Source organism: Ranitomeya variabilis, chromosome 6 (assembly GCF_051348905.1).
Source record: "Ranitomeya variabilis isolate aRanVar5 chromosome 6, aRanVar5.hap1, whole genome shotgun sequence".
Taxonomy (NCBI): Eukaryota; Metazoa; Chordata; class Amphibia; order Anura; family Dendrobatidae; genus Ranitomeya; species Ranitomeya variabilis.
In genome coordinates this window covers 345,311,583-345,330,616 of record NC_135237.1, presented here as the reverse complement: position 1 = coordinate 345,330,616, position 19,034 = coordinate 345,311,583, and the positions used below count along the sequence as shown (strand labels likewise).

The 19,034-nt window shown below is 45.6% G+C and overlaps 1 protein-coding gene across 3 annotated transcripts in view; it reads right to left on the bottom strand.

Moving 5' to 3' along the window:
• Positions 1-19,034, bottom strand: part of HIVEP1 (HIVEP zinc finger 1) — a 311,461-nt gene that overhangs the window by 182,715 nt on the left and 109,712 nt on the right. The window contains exons 1-2 of one of the 3 annotated variants that reach the window (XM_077269895.1): positions 12,876-12,919; positions 12,246-12,548 (exon numbers count right to left, since the gene is read on the bottom strand). The exons of the other annotated variants lie outside the window; for them this stretch is intronic. The gene's annotated coding sequence lies outside the window, so the exon portion shown is untranslated. Of the gene's footprint in view, positions 1-12,245; positions 12,549-12,875; positions 12,920-19,034 lie in introns of those variants that run through there. 3 annotated transcript variants of the gene reach the window in all.

Below are 19,034 nucleotides of genomic sequence, written 5' to 3'. Positions count from 1 at the left end.
TTTTATTACTGACCGCACAGTGTTCTGTCCTGTACTAATTCTATCTAGCTAGAAGTGGCATCCTTTGCTAAATCTTGTTTCATACTACGTATGTCATTTCCTTCTCCTCTCACAGTCATTATTTGTGGGGGGCTGTCCTATCCTTTGGGGATTTTCTCTGAGGCAAGATAGCTTTCCTGTTTCTACCTCTAGGGGTAGCTAGTTCTCCGGCTGTGACGAGGTGTCCAGGGAGTGACAGGAACATCCCACGGCTACTGCTAGTGTCTGTGTTAAGATTAGGAACTGCGGTCTGTATAGTTACCACCTGCTCAGAGCTAGTCGCATGTCGCTCCTACATCACCAGACCATAACAAACCTACAAACTATAACAGTAAATCTGCACTATAAGGGTATGTGCACACGTAGAATGATCCTCTGCGGATTTTTCCGCAGCGGATTTGATAAATCCACAGGGCAAAAACACCGCGTTTTTCCTGCGGATTTACAGTGGTTTTTGTGCGGATTCCACTGCGGTTTTACTTCTGCGGTTTTCTATTATGGAGCAGGTGTAGAACCGCTGCGGATTCCGCACAAAGAATTGACATGCTGCGGAATGTAAACCGCTGCGTTTCCACGTGTTTTTTTCCACAGCATGTGCACTACGGATTGCATTTCCAATAGGTTTACATTGTACTGTAAACGCATGGGAAACTGCTGCGGACCTGCAGCTGCGGAAATGCTGCGGATCCGCAACAAAATCCGCAGCGTGTGCACATAGCTTAATATAGCGCTCCTTTCCATTTGAGCTTTGCACTGTGCCTCAAAAGAAGTTTTCACCAACACATGGAGTATTTGGCGTACTCAGGAGAAATTGCACAACAATTTCTGGGGTTTATTTTCTCCTGTTACCCTTGAGAAAATAAAATGTGGGGCTAAAAGAAACATTTTGCAGAAAAATAAGTTTTTCTTAAATTTTATTAGCTCTGTTATAAAACTTCTGTAAACTACCTGGTGACTCAAGATGCTCACCACACATCAAGATCCTTGAGGGGTCTAGTTCATGGGGTATCGGCGTACTCAGGAGAAATTGCACAACAATTTTTGTGGCTCATTTTCGCTTCATACCCTTGAGAAAATAAAAAAACTTGTGTACGAAGTAAAATTTTTGTGAAAAAAAAGTTAATTGTTCATTTTTTTCCTTCCACATTGCTTCAATTCTTCTGAAACACCTGGACGGTTAATAAACTTCTTGAATGTGGTTTTTTACACCTTGAGGGGTGCAGTTTTTAGAATAGTGTCACTTTTGGGTGTTTTCTGTTATATAGGCCCCCAAAGTCACTTCAAATGTGAGGAGGTCCCTAAGAAAATGGTATTGTAAATTTTGTTGGAAAAATGAGAAATCGCTGGTCAAATTTTAACCCTTAGGGTATGTGTCCACGGGCCGCATTACATCCGGAAAAGCTGCGGATTGAATGCTGCGTGGAGCCGCAGCGTTCAATCCGCAGCGTCCAGATGTTACAGCATAGTGGAGGGGATTTTATGAAATCCCGTCTCCACTATGCATGGTAACACGCATCCGGCGGCCCTGCGATTCCGGACATGCGGCGAGTCTTTTTAGAACGCAGCATGTCCGTTTACCTTGCGGTGACGCTGCGCCGCCGCAAGGTAAAACACAGGGCCCTATGTGTGGGGTGCGATGATTCCGGATGTGTGCAATGAGTTTTCCGCTCCATCCAAAGCGCCGGCCATCCTGAACGTGGACACGTACCCTTATAGCCTCCTAACAAAAAAAAAAAAAAATACGTTTCAAAAATTGTGCTGATGTAAAGTAGACAAGTGGGAAATGTCATTTACTAACCTTTTTCTGTGACATAACGCTCTAATTTAGGGGCATCAAAATTAAAAGTTTGAAAAATGTGAAATTTTCAAACTTTTTACCATATTTACATTTTTTTCACTAATAAACAAAAGAATTTTTGAAGAAATTTTACCACTATCCTAAAGTACAATATGTCATGAACAAAACAATCTCAGAATCAGTGGGATACCTTGAAGCATTCCAGAGTTATAACCACAAAGTGACAGTGGTCAGGTTTCAAAATTAAAACCTGGTCATTAAAATACAAAGTGGCTTGGTCCTTAAGGGGTTAATTAAATTAGTGATGTGTTGAAAGCAAACATTGGCTGACCAGGATGTGAGATTGAACAATCCCTGTGGCTGAAAGAGGTGTGAGTTGGGATAATGTCTGAGCAACTCAATGGCTGACCAAAGTGTGAAAGTTAAACAGAGTCCTACAAACTCAATGCATTGCCAGTGTCTAAAGGTACCGTCACACTAAGCGACGCTGCAGCGATAGCGACAGCAATGCCGATCGCTGCAGCGTCGCTGTGTGGTCGCTGGAGAGCTGTCACACAGACCGCTCTCCAGCGACCAGCGATGCCGAGGTCCCCGGGTAACCAGGGTAAACATCGGGTTGCTAAGCGCAGGGCCGCGCTTAGTAACCCGATGTTTACCCTGGTTACCAGCGTAAAAGTTAAAAAAACAAACAGTACATGCTCACCTGCGCGTCCCCCAGCCTCTGCATCCTGACACTGACTGAGCTCCGGCCCTAACAGCACAGCGGTGACGTCACCGCTGTGCTTTCACTTTCAGTTTAGGGCCGGCGCTCAGTCAGTGTCAGGAAGCAGAGGCTGGGGGACGCGCTGGTGAGTATGTACTGTTTGTTTTTTTAACTTTTACGCTGGTAACCAGGGTAAACATCGGGTTACTAAGCGCGGCCCTGCGCTTAGTAACCCGATGTTTACCCTGGTTACCAGTGTAAAATATCGCTGGTATCGTCGCTTTTGCTGTCAAACACGGCGATACACGGCGACCTAGCGACCAAATAATGTGCAGACCTTCTAGCAGCGACCAGCAATTTCACAGCGGGATCCAGATCGCTGCTGCGTGTCAAATACAGCGATATCGCCATCCAGGTCGCTGCAACGTCACGGATTGCTGGCGATATCGCCTAGTGTGACGGTACCTTTAGGTAAATTATTCCAGGACAATTCACCTCCCTCAGCTGTCACACTTGTATGTGTAATTTTTCATGAACATAGGTCTTGTATTGGTGACCTGTGTTCATGCTTCTGTGGTGGAAGCAAAAACCACACCAAAAAATGCATTTTTTACGCTGCTTCATTTCTACCAAAAGTGCAGGTTTTGCTGCAGAAAAAAGCTACAAAAACGCCTAATATGCCTAGCCTTATAACATGGTCTCTTGGGTATAAGCCCAGACCACATTTGAATGAAAACTTTATAGTCTGATGTTGGGTCTCTAAACATACTTTTTCACCAACTATCACAGTAATTCTCCAAAAATGGAGAAGTCTTATCTGACCTTTTAAATGTCATCTGTGTGGTTCAGGACTTTTCTTAACGACATTCCTCAAGGTTCCGGAGCTAAACAACTAGAGGATTGACTAAAGATCATAATGGGTTCTTTCCATAACACAAGCTGCTTAGACTTTGACTCAGTCTGTGATGCAAGTGTAGGCCTAACAGACATATGAACGTGTCTGCAGTACACATTTCACCACTGTGTGTCACCAACCCCTACGGGAAGATACACAATTCTAATGTCTGCTTCAGCATTTCCACATGCCCTTTACGCATGCACACTCAAATCCATTTCAAGAGTCAAGCACTTTCCCAGGCATAGATATAGCGAGACATATGTACATTTACACTAAAACAGTCATAGAAAATGTGTTCAAGAGACCCAATATGTGTAGGAAATAATACAACTCAATTAAAGAGACAATTCCATGATAGAAATTTATGATGTAACCCCAAAATCTGAAAGCAAGAAATGTTTAAAATGTGGGTCCCTTCACAAATCATCTGGTCTGAAAAGTTGACCACTGCATCCAGGCAAGAATGGAAAGGTGGCTTTGCACGAGAGCTGCTCTCATCTTTCTATTCTATGGGAGTTGAGGAAACAGCCAAATAAACTTGTCATAATTTCTTAGAAGGGTGTTGCCCTTTACCGCAGATCTGTCACCAGATGTCACAATATAGACTGGAAACATTATTAAATAGATCTTAAATCTGAAGAAATTGGGGTACTTATGAAGGTGCAACTTGTACTGAGCAGCCTGAGATCTCAGCAGCAGGAGGAACACTGAGGAGCTGTCAGTCTACGTGGACAAGGATTAAACTTTCAAAAAGGATTACATGACCATTCTGATATGGATTTTCAAAGTATATACAGCATCCTTATCAGGCCTATGAGATCTATTAAGTAATGCATGGAGATGGATTGTGAAATCTGCTTACAAATCCATTCTATCCTCAAGAGTAAGGATTAGGATACTTTCACAGCTTTGCTCCTTATTTCAAATTGTGAAGTTACCACACATGGTCTTGATCTCTTTCTATGTCAGTGTCTCATCAAAACAATATAAATGCAGCAACCCAAACAAACAATCAGCTGGTAACCACCATCCTTGTTTCTCAAAGTGTCAAACAGTCGAAGAATGGTCCATTTCGGTCCCTTAAAAAGAACGTGTCACCAAGTCCAAAGCGTCCAGTTTTTGCTCTGATCATATTCCCACTGCTCCCCTGAATATTATGCTTTTTAAACCCACCATAAGGTTGCAGAAAGATGGGCCTTTTTATTCACAGATCATTTTTATGGTGTCATGTTCAGGGGAGCAATGGGAATAAAATAAGAGAAAAAACAGTCCACTTTAGGTCTGGTGACAGTCCCTTTTTAAGACTACCGTTTTCATTCAATTTTTCAATCTCAACAGCCTCAGGATAAGATTCAACATTTTTAAAGGGTGAGACTGCATTCTACAACACTGCCATTGCAAAAAAAAAAAATAATTATATATATATATATATATATATATATATATATATATATATATATATATATATATATATATATATATATATATATATTACATATACACATACAGTATATGTATATATAATAAATTTATTAAAACTAAAACAACAATTTCTGCCGCAGTCCTACCCGGTTAATGCTGTGTACTGTGTGATATTCTGACAATATTGCATATGTACAATATTTATGCTTTACTATGGTGTACTATTGGTAAAGTATAAAATATGTCAGTCACGGCTGTGTTCTTGCAGTGGATGCTTGCTCAGGTAGTCTCTGACCATACAATTATCAGGACATACCACCACATCCTGTTCTGGTTAGAAGACACCAATTAGGATGCCATAATCTAGGAAAATGAGATGCGTATGCCTGCTGTACTTGGTAAGACACCAAATCATGGCTTGCCGATTTCTGCAGACAGGTAGGTGGCAGACTTGAATTTAAGTTAAAGGGGTTTTACACTTTTAGAAAAGCAGACTTCACACTTTTTCTGTAATGTAAAATAACACAAGCGGATACTACTCACACTGCCTTAGCTAAGTGGTAGCTCTTTTCCGTTGCTCCGGGCTCAGTGTTTTGGCTCACAGGCTTGTGCCATCAACAACGGCCTAGGCAATGAGCTCAGCAATTGGCTGCAGCAGTCATGTGAGCGTCCATGTTGACAACTCACATTGATGGGTGCATCCAAAACATAGACCGAAGCAGCAGCAGATAGCTGCCACGGGACTGAGGGAGTGTAAGTAGAATCTGACTGGTATTTTTCATTATAGGAAATGTTTGGATACTGAAATCGGAGTAGGGGCTGAGAGCTGCTGCAACACCCTGGGAGGGTGAGCACTATGTGATTTTAGTATTTGCCAGGAAACCTTTCGGGTCAACTTTTCTAAGGCCAGTCTCACATGTCCAGATAATTCTGGTACCGGAGTTATCAGTGTCCGTGTGCTCACGTGGCACATCAGTGTGGCACACCCGTGTGCCGCCTGAGGACCACACGGACCGTGCAGGAGAGACAGCGCTACAGTAAGCGCTGTCCCCTGCGTGTGGTGCTGAAGGCGGCATTCATCTCTTCTCCCCTGCAGGAGAAAAGAGATGAAAAATAATTTTTTTTTTCAGTTAAAAATTAAGTTTGGGGGTCACCTCCCGCCTCCCGTGCGCCCGCCCGCAAGCAGAGAAATACTCACCCAGCTCCCACGATGCCTCCTCTCAGCGCCGCCAGCTTGTCCTGTGTGAGCGGTCACGTGGTACCGCTCATTACAGTGATGAATATGCGGCTCCACCCCTATGGCGCTGAGAGGAGGCATCGAGGGAGCTGGGTGAGTATTTCTCTGCTAGCGGGTGGGGAGGGGTGGGACGCGGGAGGTGACCCCAAACTTTATTTTTAACAAAAAAAAACTTGATCTTTCATCCCTTCTCTCCTGCAAGCGCTGCTTTCAGCAGAGCAGGACAGAAGGGATGAATGCCGGCTTCAGCACCACACGCAGGGGACAGCGCTTAACTGTAGCGCTGTTTCTCCTGCGGCTGTACGTGCACACGGAGGAGAGTGCACACTGTTCTCCGTGTGCACGTGTGCGGGACGTATTGCGGACCGTGCTGCTGGAGAAAAACGGACATGTCTCCGTGTTTTGCACACGGACACACGGTCTGTGAAAACACGGAGGCATGTGCATAGACCCATTCATTTGAATGGGTCTACGTGTGTCAGTGTCTCAGATATGTGAGAAAACTGTCACTACACGTACCGGAGCCACTGACGTGTGAAACCGGCCTAAAACAAGTGAAAAATCCCTTCAATATGTACTTGAATTCTGCCACAATACATACCATAACATGCCAGAGTTCTTTTATTTGCCATATAAAGCCATACAAGAATAATAATGCCTTAAACTATGTAACAGTTTAGACTTGATAAAAGGTTGTGGTTGTAAATATTTGTAAAGTAAATACCAAGCTTGGAAAACCATGTCATTTTTCTATTAAATCATGGGCGCTCACTACCACAGGAAATAGAAATGCCAAGACGATCTGAAAGCTCACCCATTTATGTGGTTTAGTGGTTTGCCAATATAAGTGGCATTACATGGTTGGTTTGTAGCATAAAATGAAGAATTACACAAGTGCATAAATGCAAACATAAGACCACAAGTGTACATGCCAAAGGATTTAACATAAACACAACGTGCTTGTAATGAAAAACGACGGCGTCTCCAGCATCCTGTGTTCAGGAGTCTGTCATTTACTGGGAACCAAAATATTGGTCCATCTGTTATAAGGCAGCTGCCTGTTTCCAGAAAACGTCGGAAAAAGACACAAACATACGTGTGAAGTAAAACTTCCTTCTTAAAACGGAACAAGAAATAAAGAAAAATATCAGAGTCTTCCAAATCTACCAAGTACAAGGGGTTTTAACATCTTACTAGCCAGTACTGAATGTCCACATGTATTAGATGAAAGGGTCAGTGTGATACTATGTGGTGTACACCTTTATACTGAAGTAGTTATGTACAGTCTAAAAAATAAAAAAAAGTTTTGCATAGTTTGTACATTTTTTCCGATCCATAGGATAACTTAGTGATTGCTGGGGATTTGACTGCAGGATCCCCCACCCATCCTGAGAACAGGACTCTGCACCAAATCAACCTCCACTGTATTCAGATGGTGCTCTTCACAACCTTGTTCTCAAGTTCGGTAAGGTCCAAGTGGATGGACCCTCAAAGATCAGCAAATTATCCCCTATTGGTGCTGTTTAAAGGGAACCGGTCATGTAAAATAATGCTATTAATAATGCTATTAACTTGCATATGTGGGGTTAATGTACGTTAATAAAGTACCCTACCGAGAGCCCCACTACCGGGATGAAGTTAACTTTATTCACACTTCCAGTCACTGCTCAGTGTAGAGAAAGCGGTGTCTGTAGCCGCATCTCGGGCCCGGACTGACAGCAGGCTCAGCATTTGAGCCGGCGGCTACAACCACTGCTCTCTATACACTGAGTGAAACCATGCCGCTGCCACACCTATGGCTGAAAGTCGAACACGGCCAGGAAGAATAAAGATTACTTGCGTGTCAGAACAGTATTAACCTGCAGATTAGCTGCATATCTGAATGTTAATAGAGTTATTTTAGATGACAGGTTCCCTTTAACTTACAATCTTGGGAGAACTCTTTTACAATCAGACATAAGTGGCAGTTATTTCCCCTCTGCCATATTAATTGTCATGGGGAGAAACATGGTCTCCCAGTCAAAAAAAAAAAAAAAAAAATCAGTGTTGTGAATGACATTAAGGGTATGCCAGTGCAAGATGTATATGCTGCATATAACATGTAGGGTCGGGAGACGTCAAACAAATAAGAAGCTCAGAATTAAAGGGGTTGTCCACTGCTTAGACAATCCCTTCTTGAATTAAATGTTTGGTCCCAATAAAAAAAAATAAAAAAAAAAATAAAAAACTATACTCCCCTCCCATGATGGCACCGTTCCAGCACTTGAGGTCCGGCTCTGGTGCGGTGGAATGACACATGGCGCCCAATCAGCGCTGGCGTCTCTGTCCCAGCCTTCATACGGATTGAACGTGAGGAAGTGAGAGATCAGCTGCAGCCCAGACTTTCTCTTCATGTTCAATCCGTACGAATGCGGGGACAGTGACGCCAGCGCTGATTGGGCACCATGTGTCGTTCCACCGCACCAGAGTTCTGGGACCGCGAGTGCTGACACCGCTGGAACAGTGCATGCACAGGAGGTGAGTATAAGGTCTTATTTCATGCCGAATACTTAGTTTAAAGAAGGGGTTGTCCTAATACTGGACAAAACCCTTTAATGAACGCCAGCATTCATAAGGAATTTGTTGTGAACACAGAGGCCTCCGCTATCAAGGAGGATTATTGAGGGCACACTGAGCTTTCCCAGGCAACATACAAGTTAGTGTTAATATTTTCAAAAAGAGAAATAAAATGACATAGCGGAGCTGGAGCGGGTGCGGAGAAGAGTGACCAAGGTTATTAAAGGAATGTGTGGACTGCAATACCAAGACAGGTAGTCAAACTTGGGATTACTCAGTTTGCCAAGGTTTAGGGGCGATCTTTGTACTGTTCATTCACATGTTTATATATTGCACGGAGATCTCTTAACGAGCTTTTTACACCTAGCCCTGCAGCAATAGCAATGGGTCACCCACGTCTAAAGGAAAAAGGTTTAATCATCACTGATGGCGATTCTATCTGTAAGAGCAGTCAGACTATGAAAGTAAGGCCGGAGACACACTGGTGCGAGAGACGGCCAAGTCTCGCTGGTTAAAAGCAAGCTGTGGCACCTGCACTCCGGAGCGGAGCGTGCGGCTCCATAGCAATACATGGAGCTGCACGCTCAGCTCCGGAATGCAGGTGCCACAGCTTGCTTTTAACCAGCGAGACTCGGCCGTCTCTCGCACCAGTGTGTCTCCGGCCTAATGGTTGATTCATTACAACATTACAAGCAAGGGCCTGGATGCTTTCCTTGTAATCTACAGACACTGATCCAGGGAACAAGTCTGATTGCTGGATGCTGACTTAGTAAGGGCCATTTCCCCCTAATATGGGGCTATTAGTGCCTGCCTTATGGGATTTTGGCCTTCTTCTGGATCAACATCTTCAGTTATAGGTTGAACTCAATGGACTTGTATGTATCTTCAACCTTGAGGGTATGTGCACACGTCCGGATTTCTTGCAGAAATTTCCTGAAGAAAACCGGAAATTTTCTGCAAGAAATCCGCATTTTTTTTTTGCGTTTTTTTTCCGGTTTTTTTGCGGTTTTCTTAGCATTCTGCAAGCGTAATTAGCTTGCAGAATGCTAAAGTTTTCCAAGCGATCTGTAGCATCACTTGGAAAACTGACTGACAGGTTGGTCACACTTGTCAAACATACTGTTTGACAAGTATGACCAACTTTTTACTATAGATGCTGCTTATGCAGCATCTATAGTAAAAGATAGAATGTTTAAAAATAATAAAAAAAAATTAAAAAAATGCTTATACTCACCTGCAGACCTCAGTGGCGTCCGTTCCGTATAGATGGTGTGCGCGCGCAGGACCTTCCATGACGTCGCGGTCACATGACCGGTCTCGACCAATCACAGGACCGTGACGTCATCGCAGGTCCTTCACCGCACACCAGCTACAGGAACCGAAGCGGCAGCATGCACCTGAGAGGCGGGAAGACATCGAAGGTGAGTATATGACTATTTTTTATTTTAATTCTTTTTTTTTTACCAATTATACGGTGCCCAGTCCGTGGAGGAGAGTCTCCTCTCCTCCACCCTGGGTACCAACCGCACATAATCTGCTTACTTCCCGCATGGTGTGCACAGCCCCGTGCGGGAAGTAAGCAGATCAATGGACTCCTAGGTGTGCGGAATCCCCGCAATTCCGCATTTTTAATGAACATGTTGCTTTTTTTTCCGCGATGCGATTTTTTCGCAGAAAAAAATCGCAACATTTGCACAAAAAATGCGGAATACACTGTAAATAATAGGAGGCATAGGTTAGCGTTTTTTTCGTTTTTATCACGTTTTTATAGCGAAAAAAACTTGAAAAAAACGCAAAAAATCCTGAACGTGTGCACATGGCCCCTAAAGGGTTTTTCCTATGAACAAAAGTTAATTTTCATTAATAGATCTTGGAACAATAAGCAGTTGAACAATTGGAGGTGTTTAAATAAAATCCTCCTGTGCTGAGATAACCTTATAAATGTGCCCCTGCTGTGTACTGTGTAATGGTTATGTCTGACTGTGCAGGAACATGGTCTAATCATCCCACAGCTCCTGGGTGGGGGAGGGGGGAAGCATACAGAGATTACAGTATGGGATCACAGCTGATTCTTTCTGTGAGGTAAAACATTTCACTGCCTGATTTTAAACAATGTTTTACTTCAGAGACAAAAATCATTTGTGATCCGATGCTGTAATGTCTGTATACTGTTTTGCTTCCTACCCTGCCCAGGTGCTGTGGTATGATCAGACCATCTTCCTGTACGGTCAGACACAACCATTACACAGGACGGGCACATTTATAAGATTATCTCAGCACAGGAATATTTTACTTAACACATCCAATTGTGGGAATTATTATTCAAAGATCTATTAATTAAAATGAACTTTTGCTCAAGGGAAAACCCCTTTTAAGAAGCCCTCCTCCTCCCATCAAACTTGTTATCCTCCTTGTAATATATTGCAGTCATCATATTATACAGCACTGTGTACTTACAATTGCTCATTTTGCCTTTCTTCCCTGCGAGTTCTTCTCTTTTCTCTGCTCTATGTAGAAACAGGAAGTCTCTTGTCCCTGCAAAAATCATTCCTCTCTTCACCTCCTGACCCAGCAGTTCTTCCCCCTGCCAGGGACATTTTTAGTGACTGGTGACTCATGACCTCCTGCTTCTACATAGAGCTTAGAAAGATTCAGCTAGTCAGTTTTTAATCATGTGCTGTCATAGACCTAATGGATAAGGGAAGAATTAGCGGGGTAGAAAGGGAAAGTGAGCAATTGTAAGTACACAGTGCTGTATAATATGATGAGTGCAATATATTAAGATATCACCTTTAATAATCTTAATTGTACAAGTTCACAAGACGTCCTCGTCAGGTGAGGAGAATTGCTGAACACTTGTTTTTTCGTCCTTGTCTTTTCTTACAATCTTGTACGTGTATTATTCACCTGGGGTTTTTTGGAAGTTTACAAAGAATCCTTTGAGAAACCCTTAGACCAGCAGCTGTGTAGACCACCCTGCGTCACCGTGTGGCACTGACCCCAACCGTGTGGGGTGTCCTCGCATCTGCCCTCAGCACCGCACTCCTGTGACGCTCCTTCAGTGGGTCGTGAGACTGTCAGGCCCGGTACATGGCGTCTTGTGGCAAAAGTCTGTTCCACCCATTCACACATCGCTGAGGCACTGCGGTTTTTTTTCTATAATTTTTCACGTTATCAAAGCAGGAAGAAAAAAAAACACCTGTAAATCCTGATTTTAAGTGAATAATAGTAATAGCCCACAACAGCTGTATGGCGGCCCCATACTCCGCAGCGCAGTACAAGGCAATAAGGCTGCGACCTTTCAGTACGCATGTCCCCCACTATCCCCTCCTGCCAGGTCTGCCCCCATTAGTGAGGACAGCAGGAGCGGAGAGCAGTGGTCACTGCGGAGGACGGGGCAGCACAGTGTGAGGGCCGGCGCTCAGGGAGTTAACAGCCGGGACTCCTCGCCAGTGTTTCCTCACAGGGATTTCCAGAGCAGTTCAACGCCCCTGAGAGCAGCACAGCCCGTCACTTCCGCACGCAGCCCGAGCATACGGCTCATATACAGCACAGAAGACGGCGGAAAGTCACAGCCGAGAGCACAAGTTACCGAACAGCCGAGGAAGGGTCACTCCGCGCACAGTGCGGCGGCCAGACAGCCCGGGAGCGCAGCGCCACACCGCGACCAGTCAGACGTCATCTGTGTCAGGCAGGGAACCTAGGAATCCTCCCCCGCTAGCTCTCCATAGCAACAGTAGCTACAGCGGGGCCACCCCCAGGCTGACGCAAGCAGCCAGGAGGCCACCGTGTCAGCGGCAGTAACAAGTCCCCTTCCCTCCAGCACTTCCTCTCCCAAACTTAACCCTTACTATGGAACACGGGGCACTGCCACTACACCTCCTGGGCCCCTCACCTAATGGCAAACAGTGGCACTGCTACTACACCTCCTGTGCCCCTCACCTAATGGCATACAGTGGCACTGCCACTACACCTCCTGGGCCCCTCACCTAATGGCAAACAGTGGCACTGCCACTACACCTCCTGGGCCCCTCACCTTATGTCACACGGGCACTGCCACTACACCTCCTGGGCACCTCACCTAATGGCATACAGTGGCACTGCTACTACACCTCCTGTGCCCCTCACCTAATGGCATACAGTGGCACTGCCACTACACCTCCTGGGCCCCTCACCTAATGGCAAACAGTGGCACTGCCACTACACCTCCTGGGCCCCTCACCTTATGTCACACGGGCACTGCCACTACACCTCCTGGGCCCCTCACCTTATGTCACACGGGCACTGCCACTACACCTCCTGGGCCCCTCACCTTATGTCACACGGGCACTGCCACTACACCTCCTGTGCCCCTCACCTAATGGCATACAGTGGCACTGCCACTACACCTCCTGTGCCCCTCACCTAATGGCAAACAGTGGCACTGCCACTACACCTCCTGTGCCCCTCACCTTATGTCACACGGGCACTGCCACTACACCTCCTGTGCCCCTCACCTAATGGCATACAGTGGCACTGCCACTACACCTCCTGTGCCCCTCACCTTATGTCACACGGGCACTGCCACTACACCTCCTGTGCCCCTCACCTAATGGCATACAGTGGCACTGCCACTACACCTCCTGGGCCCCTCACCTTATGTAACACAGGGGCACTGGCACTACACCTCCTGGGCCCCTCACCTTATGTAACACAGGGGCACTGCCACTACACCTCCTGGGCCCCTCACCTTATGTAACACAAGGGCACTGCCACTACATCTCCTGTGCCCCTCATATCACACAGGGGCACTGCCACTACATCTCCTGTGCCCCTAATATCACACAGGGGCACTGCCACTACATCTCCTGTGCCCCTAATATCACACAGGGGCACTGCCACTACATCTCCTGTGCCCCTAATATCACACAGGGGCACTGCCACTACATCTCCTGTGCCCCTCATATCACACAGGGGCACTGCCACTACACCTTCTGAGCCCCTCACCATATGTCATACAGGAGCACTGCCACTACACCTCCTGGGCCCCTCACCATGTCATACAGGAGCACTGCCACTACACCTCCTGAGCCCCTCACCTTATGTCACACAGGGGCACTGCCACTACATCTCCTGTGCCCCTCATGTCACACAGGGGCACTGCCACTACATCTCCTGTGCCCCTCATATCACACGGGCACTGCCACTACATCTCCTATGCCCCTCATATCACACAGGGGCACTGCCACTACATCTCCTGTGCCCCTCATATCACACAGGGGCACTGCCACTACACCTCCTGGGCCCCCATGTCCTGGGGGCATTTGTGACACCTGCAACTTGTCTGCATTTTGAGAGTTTTCCAAACCGATCCTGGATTTTATTCCTTATAATAAAGAGGATAATTGAAAAAAGTAGTATTCCATCCCCTGCCGTTCTGTGCTGGCACCAGTGCATCCAATCACCCACCTCTAGTGTTTACTGGTGACTTTCAATGACTGACTGCAGTGGTTGTGTCTATACATCAGGGCTGAAGCAGGGTGAACATAGACTGCTGGTAGAGAAGGGGCAGGAGAATAGGAAGATGGCTATAGTAAAAAGGTCATGGTTCAGAAAAGCCCTTTAAAATCTCGTGACAGCTACAGTTTACTGGCTATAATACAATAATGACATTCAGGGCCAAGGATACACACCTGCTCTAGGTAACTATGTATTTACTAGATGGTGGCCCGATTCTAACACATCGGGTATTCTAGAATATGTACCGTATGTAGTTTATGAAAATTTCAGAATAATGCAATGAATACACAGGATTCGGCTGGACTGTGCCTGTCGCTGATTGTTCGCGGCCGGCCACGTAGTATATAGCACAGCTACGTAGTATATAGCACAGCCACGCAGTATATAGCACAGCCCACACAGTATATTACCCAGCTCACGCAGTGTATTACACAGCCCACGCAGTATATTACACAGCCCACGCAGTATATTACACAGCCCACGCAGTATATAACACAGCCCACGTAGTATATAACACAGCCCCGTAGTATATAGCACAGCCATGTAGCATATTGCACAGCTACGTAGTATATTGCAGAGCCACGTAGTATATAGCACAGGCCACGCAGTACATAACACAGCCCACATAGTATATAACAGCCCACGTAGTATATTGCACAGCTACGTAGTATATTGCAGAGCCATGTAGTATATAACACAGCCCACGCAGTATATACCACAGCCCACGCAGTATATACCACAGCCCACGCAGTATATAACAGCCACAGAGTATATAACACAGCCACATAGTATATAACACAGCCACATAGTATATTGCACAGCCACGTACGATATAGCACAGCCCACGTATATAGCACAGCCCACATAGTATATAACACGGCCCACATAGTATATAACACGGCCCACATAGTATATAACACGGCCCACATAGTATATAACACGGCCCACATAGTATATAACACGGCCGGGCTCACGTAGTATATAGCAATGTGGGCACCATATCCCTTTTAAAAAAAGGAATTAAAATAAAAAAAATAGTTATATACTCACCTTCCGGCGGCCCCCGTATCCAGCCCAGGCGTTTAGCGATGCTCATCACGACGCTCCGTTCCCAGTAATGCCTTGCGGCAATAACACGTAATGATGTAGCGGTCTCGCGAGACCGCTACGTCATCACGGGTCGTTGCCGCAATGCATTCTTGGGACAGGAGCGTCGTGAGGAGCGGGAAAGGCTGGCGCGGACGACGGAAGGTGAGAATATAATGATTTTATTATTATTTTTAACATTATATGTTTTTACTGTTGATGCTGCATAGGCAGCATCAATATGAAAACGTTGGTCACACTTACAGGGTTAATGGCACCGTTAACGGACTGCGTTACACCGCGTTATGCCGCGGTGTAACGCAGTCCGTTTAACGGACTTTTGAGGGCGCTGACTGGAGGGCAGTAGGGAGGGGCCAATTCGCGGCTGGACTGTGCCTGTCGCTGATTGGTTGCGGCCGGCTGGGATCGACCAATCAGTGACGCGGGATTTCTGTGACAGAGAAACAGACAGACAAACAGACGGAAGTGGACCTTAGATAATTATATACAGTGCCTACAAGTAGTATTCAACCCCCTGCAGATTTAGCAGGTTTAATAAGATGCAAATAAGTTAGAGCCTTCAAACTTCAAACAAGAGCAGGATTTATTAACAGATGCATAAATCTTACAAACCAAAAAGTTTTGTTGCTCAGTTAAATTTTTATAAATTTTAAACATAAAAGTGTGGGTCAATTATTCTTCAACCCCTAGGTTTAATATTTTGTGGAATAACCTTTGTTTGCAATTACAGCTAATAATCGTCTTTTATAAGACCTGATCAGGCCGGCACAGGTCTCTGGAGTGATCTTGGCCCACTCCTCCATGCAGATCTTCTCCAAGTTATCTAGGTTCTTTGGGTGTCTCATGTGGACTTTAATCTTGAGCTCCTTCCACAAGTTTTCAATTGGGTTAAGGTCAGGAGACTGACTAGGCCACTGCAACACCTTGATTTTTTGCCTCTTGAACCAGGCCTTGGTTTTCTTGGCTGTGTGCTTTTGGGTCGTTGTCTTGTTGGAAGATGAAATGACGACCCATCTTAAGATCCTTGATGGAGGAGCGGAGGTTCTTGGCCAAAATCTCCAGGTAGGCCGTGCTATCCATCTTCCCATGGATGCGGACCAGATGGCCAGGCCCCTTGGCTGAGAAACAGCCCCACAGCATGATGCTGCCACCACCATGCTTGACTGTAGGGATGGTATTCTTGGGGTCGTATGCAGTGCCATCCAGTCTCCAAACGTCACGTGTGTGGTTGGCACCAAAGATCTTGGTCTCATCAGACCAGAGAACCTTGAACCAGTCAGTCTCAGAGTCCTCCAAGTGATCATGAGCAAACTGTAGATGAGCCTTGACATGACGCTTTGAAAGTAAAGGTACCTTACGGGCTCGTCTGGAATGGAGACCATTGTGGTGGAGTACGTTACTTATGGTATTGACTGAAACCAATGTCCCCACTGCCATGAGATCTTCCCGGAGCTCCTTCCTTGTTGTCCTTGGGTTAGCCTTGACTCTTCGGACAAGCCTGGCCTCGGCACAGGAGGAAACTTTCAAAGGCTGTCCAGGCCGTGGAAGGCTAACAGTAGTTCCATAAGCCTTCCACTTCCGGATGATGCTCCCAACAGTGGAGACAGGTAGGCCCAACTCCTTGGAAAGGGTTTTGTACCCCTTGCCAGCCTTGTGACCCTCCACGATCTTGTCTCTGATGGCCTTGGAATGCTCCTTTGTCTTTCCCATGTTGACCATGTATGAGTGCTGTTCACAAGTTTGGGGAGGGTCTTAAATAGTCAGAAAAGGCTGGAAAAAGAGATAATTAATCCAAACATGTGAAGCTCATTGTTCTTTGTGCCTGAACTACTTCTTAATACTTTAGGGGAACCAAACAGAATTCTGGTGGGTTGAGGGGTTGAATAATAATTGACCCTCTGAAAAAACTTTTCCCAATTTAAAAAAAAAATAAACAAAGAAATAACATTCTTTTTTGCTGCAGTGCATTTCACACTTCCAGGCTGATCTACAGTCCAAATGTCACAATGCCAAGTTAATTCCAAATGTGTAAACCTGCTAAATCTGCAGGGGGTTGAATACTACTTGTAGGCACTGTAGATAGATTGGACTGTTCACCTGTAGCTCTTCAAAAATGCCTCTATAGAACATCACAGAAGGAAAAAAATCCATAAAAAATGTAAACACTAATAAGCACTTGAAAATATGGCATTTTACATGCGTTTTAAAATACAGGGAAAGGTGTGATCACCAACAAAAAACCAGATATCTAATGCAGGCAGTGTTCTCTATCACACTGCCTGCTTGTGTGGAGAGAAATCTGTCGCAGGGGCCTGGTCTCTGCAATGCTAAACCCCTGCCCACTCGCCCCAACATTTTCATGTTTGTATCTGAAAAAATGTTATGGGCTTCTTAAAGGGACTCTGTCACCTGAATTTGGAGGGAACAATTTTCAGCCATAGGGGCGGGGTTTTCAGGTGTTTGATTCACCCTTTCCTTACCCGCTGGCTGCATTCTGGCTGCAATATTGGATTGAAGTTCATTCTCTGTCCTCCATAGTACACGCCTGCGTAAGGCAAGATTGCCTTGTGCAGGCATGTACTACGGAGGACAGAGAATGAACTTCAATCCAATATTGCAGCCAGCGGGTAAGGAAAGGGTGAATCAAACACCCAAAAACCCCGCCCCTATGGCTGAAAATTGTTCCCTCCAAATTCAGGTGACAGAGTCCCTTTAAAGGGATATCCTAATCTTTATATATGGATATTGTCGGATAGTGCTTTTAAAAACAAGCAATTTTGCCTAGGAGACAAACCACTGCTGCTGTGTAGCTTGTAAGTAGGGCACTGAAGCTGGCCAGGATTAGGAGCCAACAGGGCACGCCAATGATCCTGGTAAAGGTCAAAACAGTGCTTACAAGCTTTACCCCTTCACAACCAGAGGTATTTCCGTTTTAGTTCTTTGCTCCCCTTCTTTCCATAGCCATAACTTTTTTTAATTTTTCGGTCAATATTGCCATGTGAGGGCTTGTCTTTTCCGGGACAAGTTGTACTTTTGGATGAAATGAAAAAAAAAGTGCAATTCCACAGGTTTTGGGGTTTTTTTTAACCATATTCACTAAATGCTAAAACTGACTTGCCGTTATGATTATCCAGGTCATTTCAAGTTCATAGACACCAAACATGTCTAAGTATTTTTTTTTTATTTAAATGGTGAAAAAAAAATCCAAAATTTTGTTTAAAAAAAAGGCGTCATTTGCCGAGACTTGTAGGGTCTCCTTTTTCGTGATGTGGGGCTGGGTGAGGGCTTATTTTTTGCGCACCAAGCTCACATTTTTATTGATACTATTTTGGTCTGGATACGATCTTTTGATCGCCTGTTAGGGTATGTTTCCACGGTCAGGAAACGCTGCTTGTTTGACGCTGCGCAGAGCTGCAGCGTCAAACAAGCAGCGTCCAGATGTTCCAGCATAGTGGAGGGGATTTTATGAAATCTCGTCTCCACTATGCGTGGAAACCCGCACGCGGCGGCCCTGCAACTACGGACATGCTGCGCGTCTTTTCAGATCGCAGCATGTCCGTACACCTTGCGGGGACGCAGCGTCCCCGCAAGGCATATCACAGGGCCCTATGGGACAGAGCGATCATCCCGGATGTGAAGAGTTAACACATCCGGCATGATCGCGTCCCAGAAAGGGGGCGGGGCTTAGCGCCGAGCGGCTTCGCCGCTGCGGCGATACCGCCGGCCATCCTGAACGTGGAGACATAGCCTAATTCCATTTTATTGCAATGTAGTG